This window comes from Uloborus diversus, chromosome 6, assembly GCF_026930045.1.
Source record: "Uloborus diversus isolate 005 chromosome 6, Udiv.v.3.1, whole genome shotgun sequence".
Classification (NCBI taxonomy): Eukaryota; Metazoa; Arthropoda; class Arachnida; order Araneae; family Uloboridae; genus Uloborus; species Uloborus diversus.
Window position 1 is genome coordinate 165,156,340 of NC_072736.1, and position 14,590 is coordinate 165,170,929.

The 14,590-nt window shown below is 35.6% G+C and overlaps 1 protein-coding gene across 1 annotated transcript in view; it reads right to left on the bottom strand.

The window, feature by feature from the left end:
* Positions 1–1,664, bottom strand: part of LOC129224032 (MDS1 and EVI1 complex locus protein EVI1-A-like) — a 42,198-nt gene extending 40,534 nt beyond the window's left edge. The window contains exon 1 of the mRNA XM_054858429.1: positions 1,401–1,664. The gene's annotated coding sequence lies outside the window, so the exon portion shown is untranslated. The remainder of the gene's footprint in view (positions 1–1,400) is intronic.
* Positions 1,665–14,590: the final 12,926 nt, after the last annotated feature.

The following is a 14,590-nucleotide window of genomic DNA, read 5'->3' on the forward strand; positions in this document are numbered from 1 at the left end:
TGCGCAGTGGTTATTTCAGCTGTTTTTCATTCTTATTTAAACGATCGATTTCGAGCAGTATTTTTTATCATCAGTTTTTCTAGTTTCTAAAATAACCCTGAGATAAAGAAACTAAACACATATAATAACAGCTATTACGAAAAATACTTAAACTGGGTATTTTGCAAAGTTGCAGCTTTTAGTATTTAGAAGTTTCATTAGCGCTGAAAACTTGAAATACGCCATTTCTAGTGTAGGTTATAAAGGAAAATATTATTGCTTTTTTCTTTCGATCTGTGGCATCAAATGCATTGTACTTTTGTAATTATGTAAATTGAACATTATTTTTACTAACAGAACTGATTCGGAAATTATGTAATGACACTAAATTAACACTCGCAAAATAGTGGTGTAAATTTGTATAAAACAATTAAATAAATGAAATAATCATATTTTAATCACTGACGCAAGTTCATATCGCTTTTTCAAAGGATAAGTTTGATTAAAATATAGAAAAGGATTATTAAAAAATAACCTTTTTTTTCCACTTTTATTCGGAAGACACAACGACGGATAAATCTTTTTACATGTGTCAAAATATTTACATATTTTATGGTGAAACATAGCAGTAAAATATATGTAGATAAAATTTTTCAAAATCAAAAATTAAAACTTATCTTAATAGTTTTTTCTTCTTCTTCTTCTTCTTCTTTTTTTTTTTTTTTGAAAGTGGTTATAAGACTGCTTAAATTGTGAATAAGACTTTAAAAATAATAATTTGGATTCACTTGATTCGCTCTTTGGTGCTATAAATTAACTTGCGAAAATAAATATCATTTCTAAAGACAATCCCGACTAACAATAAACGTTTTTTAAATTTTTTATTTTCACTTTTTCGTGGAGAAATTTATGTGTTAAAGAAAAATTAATTTTAAAGTGTATCTCCTTTTTGCTTCAAAATAAATTATTATGTAATTAATTTGTAGAATAAAAGGTATTTTCAGAAATACTGTTTGAGTCAGAAAAACAAATGATTCACCGTGAATAAATGAATCTCGCCTATGAAAAAGTATACTTCGGATAAAATCGCGCGAAAACGGAGAAAGCGAAAGTGATGAAGACGGAAGATGGAGCGGGGGAAAGATGTATGTTCCTTTCTCTACCGCGGATTTTTTCTTTCCACGAAGTTTTTAACTTAAGATTTGAACTGTTCCGTTTGATTGTTGATTATGATTAAAATTATGTAATACTACTACCCAGCAGGGGAAAAAAAATCATGTTTAAAAGTAAAAACCTTGATTGATTTCGTTCACCAATATTTATTTTTTTCTAATTCTCTCTAAGCTTGTGCGATTACTTTCTCCAAATAAAATCCCTTAAAAACAAACACATTCAGCTAAGATAATAAATTGTTTTCATACCCATCATGTTTTCCAGCGATGGAGGTCTAAATTCCAACTTGACAGCAGATTGATCAGATGTCTGCAGCAAATAAGTTCCGTCCAGCAATTCACTAAAATTTGTTTGCAGTATTTGTAAAAATCGTTATTCCTCTCCAATACGTATACTGGTGAACTTTCAGAAAAGTTGATGTTAAAAAGATTAGTCTTCGAAGATTTCTCAACCAGTGTTCTAAAAGATGGGCACTTTGCTGATGTAAATCCAAGAGATGCAAGTACAAATATTGACGATAGATTGTCCTGGAGGCAGTCTGGATAAGTTAAAGTTTTTTCAAAAACAGTTTTCTCCCACAAATATCAAACAAGTCTATGTCCTTTCAGATTGTCTCAAGTCCACGGATAGTAGGATCACGATCGAAAGGGAAGGTTATCGGATACCATCACAACCATAATGGTCCGCTCTCAGGACAATCGACCGGTGTCGACGAGTCCAACAACAAGACTGACTTCCGATGGACAACAGCCACCAAAAACCCCCATGGCCGGCCAACACGCGCTCTCCATCGCCGAAGAAGAGAGAAAACGAACAAGTTGGCAAGGGTGTGGGAGAGTATCCGAACTCTCACTTGTCTAGCTCATGAATGCGATTCAACAGGTAGCGATAGCGAAAGGCAGCCGCGCGTGGTGTGGTTCGTTCGTTCGTTCGTCCGTCCGACAACAAACGGGGGGGAACTGACTTCACCCCTCGGGGGCAATTGACTCGGATCGCTCCATATCGCTGGTTCGCTCGGGCAGCGGTGTCCCACTTTTTGGTGAGTAGGGGACTCCTCCCTCTCCTTCCCTTTTGCCGATTTCGGAAAGTAAGGTACGCAACAAGGTCCCGCGCGGTTCTTGATCTTCTCCTTCCTGGATAGCGTGTTTTCGCTGCCGTGCGGGCTTTTTTTTTCGCTTTTCACTTTCACAAGTTTTCGGTTTCTTCGGAGTTATCCCGTGCGGGACATATCCGTTTTAGGGTTTATCCGGTTTTCGGGAAACGTGGTTTTTTTTGAAATAATAGTTTTTTTTGGATAAGGCTTGAGCAAATCGGTAAGATGGAATTTCAAGTGAAAGTTTACTATCATAAATATAAACCATGAACATCCGTTTTGGGTTCACCCGAATTTCGGGAAACGTGGTTTTTTTGAGCAATCACGATTGCTTATTGTTCTCACTTGACAGTTTTGAATTCCTATGATTTTAATTTTCCCCCCGCCACCCTCTGCAGCACCACCGTCGGTCGGCCGCCTCACGATGCTGCTCCTCTAGCGAAAACCGTCTCCATGTTGCGTCACCTACTTGCCTACACTTACACATACACCTACACACACACACACATAAACCTACACACACAAACATACAGACACATACACACATAAACCTACACACACAAACATACAGACACCTACACCTACTCATACACACAACTATCCATACATACCCCCACACACACAAACACCCATGCCTACACACATACTGGTCTTTAGGGGCCAGGCCCGTCCCTATGCCGGTCCCAAGCCCGGGTAAATGGGGAGGGTTTTACGATGGTGTAGCATCCACGTATGTAAAACGACCACTCTTTACTTGCGTGTGAGCAGATCTGTATCTGCCCAACGGCTATCGAGTGGGACAGTGAGTAGGCAATGGGCACCACCGGAGTCAGGTCCGTACCTGGGTCCACGGTGTCTAGAGTCGTAAGTGGTTTAGATCTCGTTCCCTTACGGGTAAGGGGGCCCCGGCCGAAAGGTCAGTTCTCTGGAAGCCACAAATGGCATAGCAGAGCGGGGTTCCCTGTTTCGTACCCCCCCACACACAAACAAACATACCCCCCCCCCACCCACAGACATACACGCCTACATAAACACACACACTCGTGATTGCGAAAAACAATTTGAATTCAAAATGTCAGAGATCAAATTAATTTTTTTTTTTTTTTTTTAAATCTGATTCAAAGTAGTTTTTTGGATACGATTTGATCAAATCGGAAGCATTGGAATTTCAAGTGAAAGTTTACTATCATAAATATAAATCATGGACATCCGTTTTGGGGTTTATCCGGTTTTCAGAAAACGTGGGGTTTTTAAACTGAATATCAAAGCAGTTTTTTTTTTTTTTTTTTTGATACGACTTGAACAAATTGGAAAGATGGAATTTCAACTGAAAGTTTGCTATCATAAATATAAAAACATTTTGGATCACTGTTATTTATTCATTTATTTTTTGTAATGTTTGCATTTTTAAAATATGCAAAAAGAATGGTTTCGCTGCTTGCGGCGTTTTTTTTTTCCATTTTTTTTTTCGCTTTTCACTTTTACAAGTTTTCGGTTTCGTCGGAGTTCTTCTGTGACGGGACATATCCGTTTTGGGGTTTCTCCGGTTTTATTAAAACGTGGGGTTTTTTGAAATGAATATCAAAGTAGTTTTCTTGGATACGGCTTGAGCAAATTGGAAAGATGAAATTTCAAGTGAACGTTTACTATCATAAATGTAAAAACGTTTTGGATCAGTGTTATTTATTTATTTATATTTAGTAATGTTTGCATTTTTAAAATATACAAAAAGAATGCTTCGCTGCTCGCGGCTTTTTTTTTTTTTCTTCCATTTTTTTTTTTTTTTCCCCCTTCGTTTTTCACTTTTACAAATTTTTGCTTCGTCGGAGTTCTCCCGTGCGGGACATATCCGTTTTGGGGTTTCTCGGGTTTTATTAAAACGTGGGGGTTTTTGAATTGAATATCAAAGTAGTTTTTTTGGATACGGCTTGAGCAAATTGGAAAGATGGAATTTCAAGTGAACGTTTACCACCACAAATATAAAAACATTTTGAATCACTGTTATTTATTCATTCATTCATTTATTTATTTATTTTTTGTAATGTTTGCATTTTTAAAATATGCAAAAAGAATGCTTTCGCTGCTTGCGGCTTTTTTTTTTTCTTCCATTTTTTTCGCTTTTCACTTTTACAAGTTTTTGGTTTCGTCGGAGTTCTCCCGTGTGGGACATATCCGTTTTGGGGTTTATCCGGTTTTCTTAAAACGTGGGGTTTTTCAAACTGAATATCAAAGCAGTTTTTTTTTTTTTTTTTTTGATACGACTTGAGCGAATTGGAAAGTGCGAAACACACACACATGTAATATATTCCGTGTTTACAAATTGCAAATACAGTGAAGCACTGTTTATACGTTTTTGAAGGGACTGCATGAAAAAAAGCGTAGAAATGAAAAAAAAAAAAAAAACGCATAATAAGTGTACGTTAATGTGTATCGGACTCTACTGTGACCAATTTTACAAGCATATAAATTTTGAAAACGTATAAAAGAGAAACGTATAAAATATGCTTCACTGTATGTATTTTCATTTAATAAATTTTTAGGCACAGGTTTAGATTTAAAATGACTGATAAAATGCATTCAAAACCTCATCGTGTTTTCCAAAATCTTTATGCTGTGATTAATTGTTTGACAAAAGCTAAATAAGATTTATTTCGTGTTCAGAAGATTTTCAAAAATTCCCCTACTTTAAAAAAACATTATTTACGGAACAGACGTGCAACTTGAGAGGAAAACCGAAACCCGAAAGGATTATATCATAAATGGGGGGAAAAAACTGGGGTATAGGTCACTCCTTTTGGTTACCTGACCTTGGAGACACCTCAGCGCCGCGCGTGCGAAGGGCAAGTAAACATCTCAAGCTAGTGGGGAAATTTCGAAGCAATACTACCCGCTTCCTTTCCTAAATTATTAATAAGATGATTTCCCCAACTTTGCCTCGTGTGCTCATCCGCTAGCTTGTGTACTAAGTGCGAGAAAAATCTTGAATACATCCTGAAGTTTATGAATTAATGGTGCTTTAGAAATTAATTGGAGGACTCTAGAATAAAAATTACTTAATTACGTAAGTGGAACGGATGAATATGTGGTATTCCCGAATGTTAAACAATTGCGAAATACACTTCTAGACTATCTTTTCTTTTTCATTACGGATTTCTTCTTTATATGGATTTTATTACTTGACTATCGGTACCAGCATGGCTTTGCCCATAGTAGAAAATTAAAAAGTTATTTGTTTCGCCCGTATATTTACAAATAATGGATGATGAAATTCTCGCCGACGTCTGTATGTACGTATGTATGTGCGGATGTGTGTCTATGCGTATGTATGTCGCATAACTCAAGAACAGTATGTACCAGAAAGTTGAAATTTGGTACGTAGACTCCTAGTGGGGTCTAGTTGTGCACCTCTCCTTTTGGTTGTATTCGGGTCTTTCTAAAGGGGTCTTTTGCACCTTTTTTGGGGGAAATCATTGGTAATTTCGATGCAAACTCAATTGGTATTATAATTTGGTGAACACTTGGCATTATATTACCAGTCTTTTGGTCGTCAAATTTGGCGTTCTTTTTTTTCTAAATCTGGTTTCAATTTGGCCATTGTTGGTGAAATTTAGAGAGTTAACAATTGAATAACATTAAAATTGCCAACAATGGAGAGATAACAATAAATTGGTGTAAAAGAAAGTCCTGTGATGCACACATCAGCTAGTTTTCTATTGGTAAACTTCTAAAGATTCTGTTATCCAACTCTTCATATCAACCCACTGTCGTCCATGCTGTCAATAGCCTGTCCACCCCCAAACCACTCCTCAAATCTATTAGTTAATAGGCATGGACATTCTGTAAAATGGACACCGAAAGAGGACGACTCTCCATGATATGACTTATTGGCCTTCACCAATATGAACGTCTTAAGTTCTGTTGCCAGGAAAATCAAAAAGTCGATACATCTGATCAAGTGTGTTTTACGAGTCCTCACTATATGGCACTTTGAAAACTTGTTTTTTAACGTCAGTCATCTTAAGTTGAAATCTACATTTATGAGTTGAGTTTACAAATGCTCCGTCTGTAGTCCAAGGGTTGATATTCATTATGACATAAGAATTACACAAATTGCACATCCTAAAATGGCCATTATGCATCATGAGTACAGGCATCTAACCCTTTTTTTATTGGTAAACTTCTAAAGACATTCAGTTATCCAATTCTTCATATCAACCCACCGACGTCCATGCTGTCAATAGCCTGTCCACCCACAAATCGCTCCAGAAACCTATCAGTTAATAGGCCTGGGCATTCTGTAAATTGGACAACGAAAGAAGACGACTCTCCAAGATATGACTTATTGGACTTCACCAATAGGAACGTCTTTTTGTGGCCAGAAAAATTAAAAAGTAGATACATCTGATCAAGTGTGTTTTACTTGAATCCTCATAATATGGCATTTTGAAAACTTTTTTTTTAACGTCAGTCATCTTAAGTTGAAATCTTCATTTATGAGTTGAGTTTATAAATGCTCCGTCTGTAGTCCAAGGGTTGACATTCATTATGACATAAGAAATACACAAGTTGCACATCCTAAAATGGCCATTATGCATCATCTAACCCTTTTTTCTATTGGTAAACTTCTAAAGACATTCAGTTATCCAACTCTTCATATCAACCCACTGCCGTCCATGCTGTCAATAGCCTGTCCACCCACAAATCGCTCCACAAACCTATCAGTTAATAGGCCTGGGCATTCTGTGAAGTGGACACCGAAAGAGGACGACTCTCCCTATCCTTAGGCAAGGGCGTCGCTCGCTTGCACTTCGAACGAAGCTCCGACTCTTATCAACAACGAGGAAGACCGAAACTCTTCTTTTCGAAAAGCGAAAGAGAAAAGGGGTATTAAAACTTCCTTCATGGCCCCGGGCAGTTTCTCTGGTTACGAAGTGATATGTCTTCGGGGAATCGTTAATGAAGTGATCTGCATTGGAGCCGTTCCTATCGAATTTGCTTGTTGATCGTTTGGATGGTTCTGTGTGTGGCAGAATTTGCGAGAACGTTTTCAATGGAAAACTGTATATGTAACAGAACTTGCGAGAATATTTTTGTTTCGAAACTATATATGTAACAAAATTTGCGAAAGTAATTTAAATTAAAACGAAATATGTAACAAAGTTTACGAGATTATTTTCAGTTAAAAAATAAATTTGTAACAGTTTGCGAGATAATTTTCATTTCGAAACTATATATGTAACAAAATTTGCGAGACTTATTTCAATTAAAACGGAACATGTTACGAAATTTAGGTGTTTATTTTCAATATAAAACAAAATACGTAGTAATTTGAGAAATAATTTTAATTTCGAAACTGTACATGTAACAAAATTTTCGAGACCTATTTCAATTAAAACTAAATATGTTACGAAATTTAGGGGATTATTTTCAATCAAAACGTAATTATGCAATAAAATTTAGATGTATTTTCAACTAAAAACTAAATATAACATTTACTAGATTATTTTCAATAAAAACTATACATGTAACAGATTAATTTGAATTAAAACTGTGTATAACAAAATTTACGAGATCATTTTCAGTTAAAAACTATAAATGAACAATTTGAGAGATCAATTTCCATTTAAATCTATATATGAAGCAGAATTTGTGAGATTATTGTCTTTGAAAAACGATGTACGTAACAGATTTTTCGAGATTGTTTTCAATGAGAAATTATATCTGAAACAAAATTTATGAGATTAATTTAAATTTAAAACTAAACAGAATTTACGAGATTATTTTCTTAGAAAAACTACTAAGTATGTATGTAACAGAACTTACGAGAGTATATTCTATGGGAAGTTATACATAAACTAAGGTGTAGAATATTAATTTGAATTAAAAACTGTGGGTGATTCAGATCGTTGTTTCATGATTTCGTAAAATGCTTCACGAAAAACTAGGCCAATAGGAATGACTTAAAAATAAAGTTTGAAATTTTACACGGAATCCAATATATTTTCCGAGAAAAATTATACAATGTTACTGGGATAATATTTACAGGACATGCATTTTCTTTGATCTTGTTTATTGGTCTTGTTATGTAGGCTTTCTACGTGCCACTGAGTTTTCGAAAAAGTGAATAAATAAATATTATAAAATTTTAGACTACGGGAAAAAACACCCAATATGAAAAGAATAAAAATTAGCTTGGGAGTAAATCATTCTAAGACAAAAGTAATTCGTAAAGGATTAGATGAAAATGAATGCAAACGCTAAGTGATTTAGTTAGTTTATCCTAAACTAAGTTTTAATGAAGTATTTCCTGAAATTACATAACACTGTACACATTGACTTTTCAGTCTACTCTCAAATTATAACGTCAGAAAAGTTTATATGTGTCTTGCTTTAAATGTTTTCTTCTGGTTAATGTTTATAAGCATTTAGTCTGTTTTTGTTCTTTTTACTTAATTTCACTTAGTTACGCATTGTTGTTATCATTATTAGAATTGAAATTGCTATAAGTTTTGAACAACGATAGAAGATCTTAAACCATAGCAGAAACTTGTAGGATCTTCAATAAGCAATTATTTTTCCAAATGAATAACTTATTTTTATTTATACAAGAAACAAAATGCAACCAATTGTTTTATAAGTCACGAAAGAATACCTTTCTTTCCAAACTTAACTAATCTCTGAATGCATATTGCGGATGTTTAATTTTGAAAACGTTACAACCAGACTTCAAAAATCAACACCATTGTTTTTCAAATTATCGATGTTCCTTTTCTAATAGCCAAGTGCTGAGTGGACACAATGGGTCGTGCAGGCACCATTAAGGCACCTATTGAAAATTTTTGTTCTCATAGGGGTTTATGGAAACGTGCGAATGCGGCAATCACGCTCTTTGGCATGGGAACACTTTAACGCTTTTTTTTTTTTTAATCCGTGTTCAAAGATGCTGTTTAAATACTTGCATTATTTGCAAACTTCAGACGAGATTGTAACTGGAAAGTGCGTGACTAAAGGTCAGTTTCTAGAGCGAGAAGGGATGAGAGATTTAATATCTCAGATTGTTAATGGTTCGTACTGATACAAATTAAAATAAGATAAACTCTTTCACTAAGTTCAGCAGTTCAGCATAAAAAAAAATCCCTTTTAATTAAAAAGCAAATTAAAAATGGCGCTGAACTTATGCAGCAAAAATTGAGGCAGTGAGAAGCAAAAGGATGTACCAGGGTCACTCCAAAAGTAAGGTTCTCATTAATTTTACAAATATACTGTCTATTCTCATTGAAATTTACATCGCTGGAAAGAAAAAACGTATTTCTGTTTTTGTACGTAATAGCCATCTTTTTCTGTGCATTATTGTCGACGGTGCCTTAACTTCTGTATCGAGTGTCGCAGAATTCCACCGCCAGAGTGGGACATGACAGTCAACAAAACACTCCGTTCTTGATTGCAGTCCGGATCTCGAGTCTAGTGATTACCACTTGTTTCTTAAGATTAAGGAACACTTTTATGGCCAACGTTTCCGGAGCGACGACGAAGTCAAAAAGCTGGTGAAACGCTTCCTCAACGGGTTGGCGGAGGAATTCTGTGACACTCGGTACAGAAGTTAGGGCACCGTCGACAATAATGCACAGAAAAAGATGGCGATTATGCATAAACATAGAAAAACGTGTTTTCTTTCCAACGATGTTAAATTTCAATGAGAATCGACATATTTGTAAAATTGATGGGATGATACTTTCTGATCAACCCTCGTAAGTGGACATTTTCAAGTTTTGAGAAAAAAACGTTTAAAATCCCAGTCCTAAGTAGGCGTTTATTGAAAAGTTTTTTTAAATCATGCAGCACCTACTAGGGCTACAAGTACTATATCTTGTCCAAAACAGAGGAGAGGGTCACCCACCATTTGTACTGGTTATCTCTAAATTTTTAATTTTTGTAATAAAGGGACTTACATCCCTTAGCTTCTCACTGCGTCTCAATTCTACAAATACGTATTACACATACGTACACACAGATGCATACATGCATACAGTTCTATTATATAGATCGAGAGATTGGGAGACATTGTACGTGTATGTTTGCCAGCATATATTTAAACGAAAATTTTTACTAATAATAATGAATATTTGGATCTCTGTCCGGATCACTGTCTGGATGTCTAGATATCCGTGACGCGCATAGCGCCTAGACTGTTCGACCGATTTTCATGAAATTTGGCACAGAAATAGTTCATAGCATGGGGCTGTGCAACTCGAAGCGATTTTTCAAAAATTGATTTTGTTCTTTTTCTATTCCAATTTTAAGAACATTTTACCGAGCAAACTATCATAACATAGACGAGTAAATTACCAAATTGTCATAACGTGAAACCGCAACATGGGCGAGCAAATGAACGTAGCAAATTGGCGAGAAATTCATCATCCGTTATTTGTAAATATACAGGCTAACCAAATGACCTTTTAATTTTCTACTACGGGCAAAGCCGTGCGGGTGCTGCTAGTCATATTATATTTCTCCAAAGAATGACAATGCGAAAATGCCCTCACAAACACCTATACACACGCACACATGCATTTAAATCATATTCCAAAAGAACAGAGCTCTGGACCTTAATCTCAGCCACTACACGATAATCGCTCTGTATTCATTAACAAGCCGAAGCTTTACAAAAAAAAGTGGGAATGAGACTAAATTGTTTATTATTGTGATACCTGCTTCACAATGGATAACTGTTACCTAAACGAGGAAGAGGCAACGGACAACATTAGCAAAGTGAATGGGACAAAAGAAAAAAAGACACGAGGGAGCCGATAGGATCTCTTTTGTCTTGAGCTCTGATGGAGTGCGAAAACGGAATCGGCTAATCAACATGCCTCTTGACTGGATCAGTCTTTGAGCAAGATGGACAGCAATATGTATCATATGGGTCATCGCGATGAGGGCAGGGCGTGTCCCCTGGACTACTCCCTTCTTGTCCCGAGATGCTGCCAACAACGCCCAAGTTTCAATACAGAAAAAAATATATATATATGCACTTTCTCTTAAGTCTGGAATAACATCAGTGAGATTGAAACAAATTCGGTTCTTCTACGAACTGAGTTTGGAGAAGAAAGAATCATATTGAATGCAATGCTATTAAGGATAATACGTCAAATTGATCAAACGTATCGTCGCTAATAAGACGAATGGGCGTATCTCACTTTTAAGTACTTTCCAGAAAACCGATTTCTAGTTTACTGCATCGCTTAGGAACCGCTACCAATGTGAGATACTGTAACTTTTTTACTATTTATTGTCGCCCATTGGTCATATTATAAAATCGACTTTGGACATTTATCTGGTGGTCATAACTCATTTTTCGATTTTTTTTTTCGAGCTACGCCCATTCGTCTTTTTAGCGACGATATGTGGCAGTGAGAAGCAAATGAATGTACGTGGACATTTTCAAGTTTTAAGCAAAACGCGTTTAAAGCTGCGGTCCTAGGTAGGCTTTAGGTTTTCATTGGATAGTTTTTCTAAATCAGGCTGTATAGCAGAACCTATCAGGGCTACTATCCCTTGTCCCAAGACAGAGGAGAGGTTCCCCTTCCATTTGTGCTTTTTATTTCCTTACTTTTAATTTTGGCACTACATGCCTTTATTTCTCACTGCCTCATATGTGGCAGTGAGAAGCAGAGGCATGTAGTGCCAAAATTAAAAATGTGGCAGCGAGAAGCAGAAGGGTGAGAACTTTTTAAGTTTTAAGTAAAACGCGTGCAAAGTTCATACCATAGTTGTGCTTGCATTGGAAAGTTTTCCTAAACCATGCTGTATGGCATCACCAACCAAGTCAACTAGTACCAAGTTCTGCTCTACTGTACCGCTCTTAAAACAAATGAGAGTTACTTCCAAAGTCGACGAAAGGCCATGTCAGCCTAGTCAGGAACTAGGGGCCCGTCCTTTGAGGGGGGCCTGTTCGCACTCATAGTATTAATTTGGCAAGTTTTAGGAGTGGAGGGTGGCCCGATGACCGAACTGGTAATTGGCCTGCCTTGGCTCTCGCCGACCCTGGTTACTTTGCCGTTTTTGCACCAGTTACCTCAAAATTTTTAATTTGGTACCAACTCTCCATGGCTTGAAGGTGCTTCATGTGTACTTCTTTAAGTAGCAGAGTTGTTTTCTTACCTTTACATTGTTATAAATTTATAAGCTTTTCGAAAAAATGTTTTTGAATTTTTTGTTTATCATCTTGAGAAAGATCCACGGGAAAAGATAAATAAAATATGTATCTGCGGTTTTTTTTTTTAATTTGTTTTTCTGGTTATGTACCAAAATGGACATCAAAAATTTTCACATAATAGCCGACGATTTCAAACAACTTAAATTAAATTGATTAGTTAGTTAAAAATGATTCAAACTAACGCATTAAACTACTTCCTGATAAATTAATAAACGTTTATTAGAAAGGAAGTTTTATTTTTACAACTCGTGCATTTTATGAATGTTATCATAAATCGAAGTGTATTCAGCAGTCGATTGCTAACTGTTTCAATTTTTTAATACATCGCATGCTGAATTTGATATTTAACTCAAAAATTCTCCAAGAACAACAATAATTCTCTGCACAAAAATAACACATGTTTCACCTGCTATACATTTTCCTCATTAAACCAAGCAAAATATACAAAAACAAACATAATTCAGTAAGATACAGACTCGAACTTCAAAAAGACTGGTGTTCAGTCAACTAATGAAAACCTGCTGCTCTTACACACCATTCCCAACGCAACTTAATGTATTTTTGGAAAACTCTCATTTATTTATAAAGTCGCTGAAGAGAAGTATCCTATTTATAATTCTAAGATAATCATGGATTAAAATATTTTACAGCTATGACTATTTTCTCAGAAGTATGTACTAAACTCTAGGCAGTCAACGTTTTCCACTGTGTAGATCCACATCATTTTCCTTCGTGTTTAATGGGGGATTTTCAACTTTTGTTTTACTTATGAGAAGTAATTAATCAAACTTATGAAAAATGTTTTGTATTTTAGCTTTTAAGAGAATTATAGACTTTTTTCTTGATTCGGAAACCAATCAATATTAAATTTATGAATTGCATCACTGGTCGCTTTCTCGCTAAGCGTTGTGATAGAGTACTTGGCAGCAACAAAAAATTTACATAAATCGAGTTGTACACTTTTATTTTTTTTTATGAATTTAACTATGCAGTTTAATAACTCATATAAGTTTCTAAGTATAAAGCTGTATGTAAAAGGTCGCTTTACAGTGGGCATTTACAATAACAGGAAATAACATCGTTTTTTATTTTTCAAATGACAAATGATTGCGAACATGACGTCGAAATGAGAAAAATAGCTGGAGAGAATGCGTAATAGTTCGCCATGAAGCTGGTATCGGTGGCCTTTTGTATTTGGTACTGATGAAAACCATTCAAGCAACTTCAGAAATTCTTTGGTCGTAGCGTCATCAAATTATCACAAAAAACAAAAAAATTTAGAAGCCATTTCAGCTAAATGTGGCATGTTTTATGAGGACGTGCATAAACTCTTACTCGACCTCTACAACATCACCGAAAGAGTAAGTACACTCTGACGCGTCACTCGGACAGTTATTTAATTTAATTAGGATTTCTGTTGGATGACCCAAGATATTATACTTAACAACACACCCACCAATTTTTAAGAGGAATTTCTAAAACGGTGTAACAGTAATGATAAATTAAATTTTTGATGTTTACATTGCTGCAACGAGAGGCCTATTACTTTATTAGGATTATTCGAAAAACAAGATAAAATAATTTATTTGGACCAATTTTTCTAGTTGGACGGGTGCAATTAAGAACGAATCTGATGTTTTAAAAATAACAGGTCAATTCTTCGTGTGCTTTTACCGTTTAAATGCTTCTTTCTTTTCGCGCTCTATATTAACTGTGCGAGATTCTTCAAATATCTTTAAAGACATCCATCAACGATGATTTTACTTAAATTTGTCAAAATTATCAGTTTTGTTTTGCTTCAAAATGAGTGATGGATGGAAAACTAAAGTTTGAAATCCAGGCATCGGGTAATCTGAACCAGCAGACAAAACGATATCCAAATCTTTGCTAGAAATGATTTATGACTCAAGCATACCGATTGAACCCAGTTGATGCAAGGATACATATTCCGTTACAGACGATTAAATAAAATCACAAAATGCTGCTTAATCTGTTCTGCGTTCGGGAGCAGTGTCAGGTTGTTCCAGTCGCTATAATCTTCGCTCACCTCCTTTTTTGCGGTGAACTCTCAGTGTTTAGAAGACAGGAAAAGTTGAAGTATCGGCTAATGTTGATGGGTCAGATCAGAT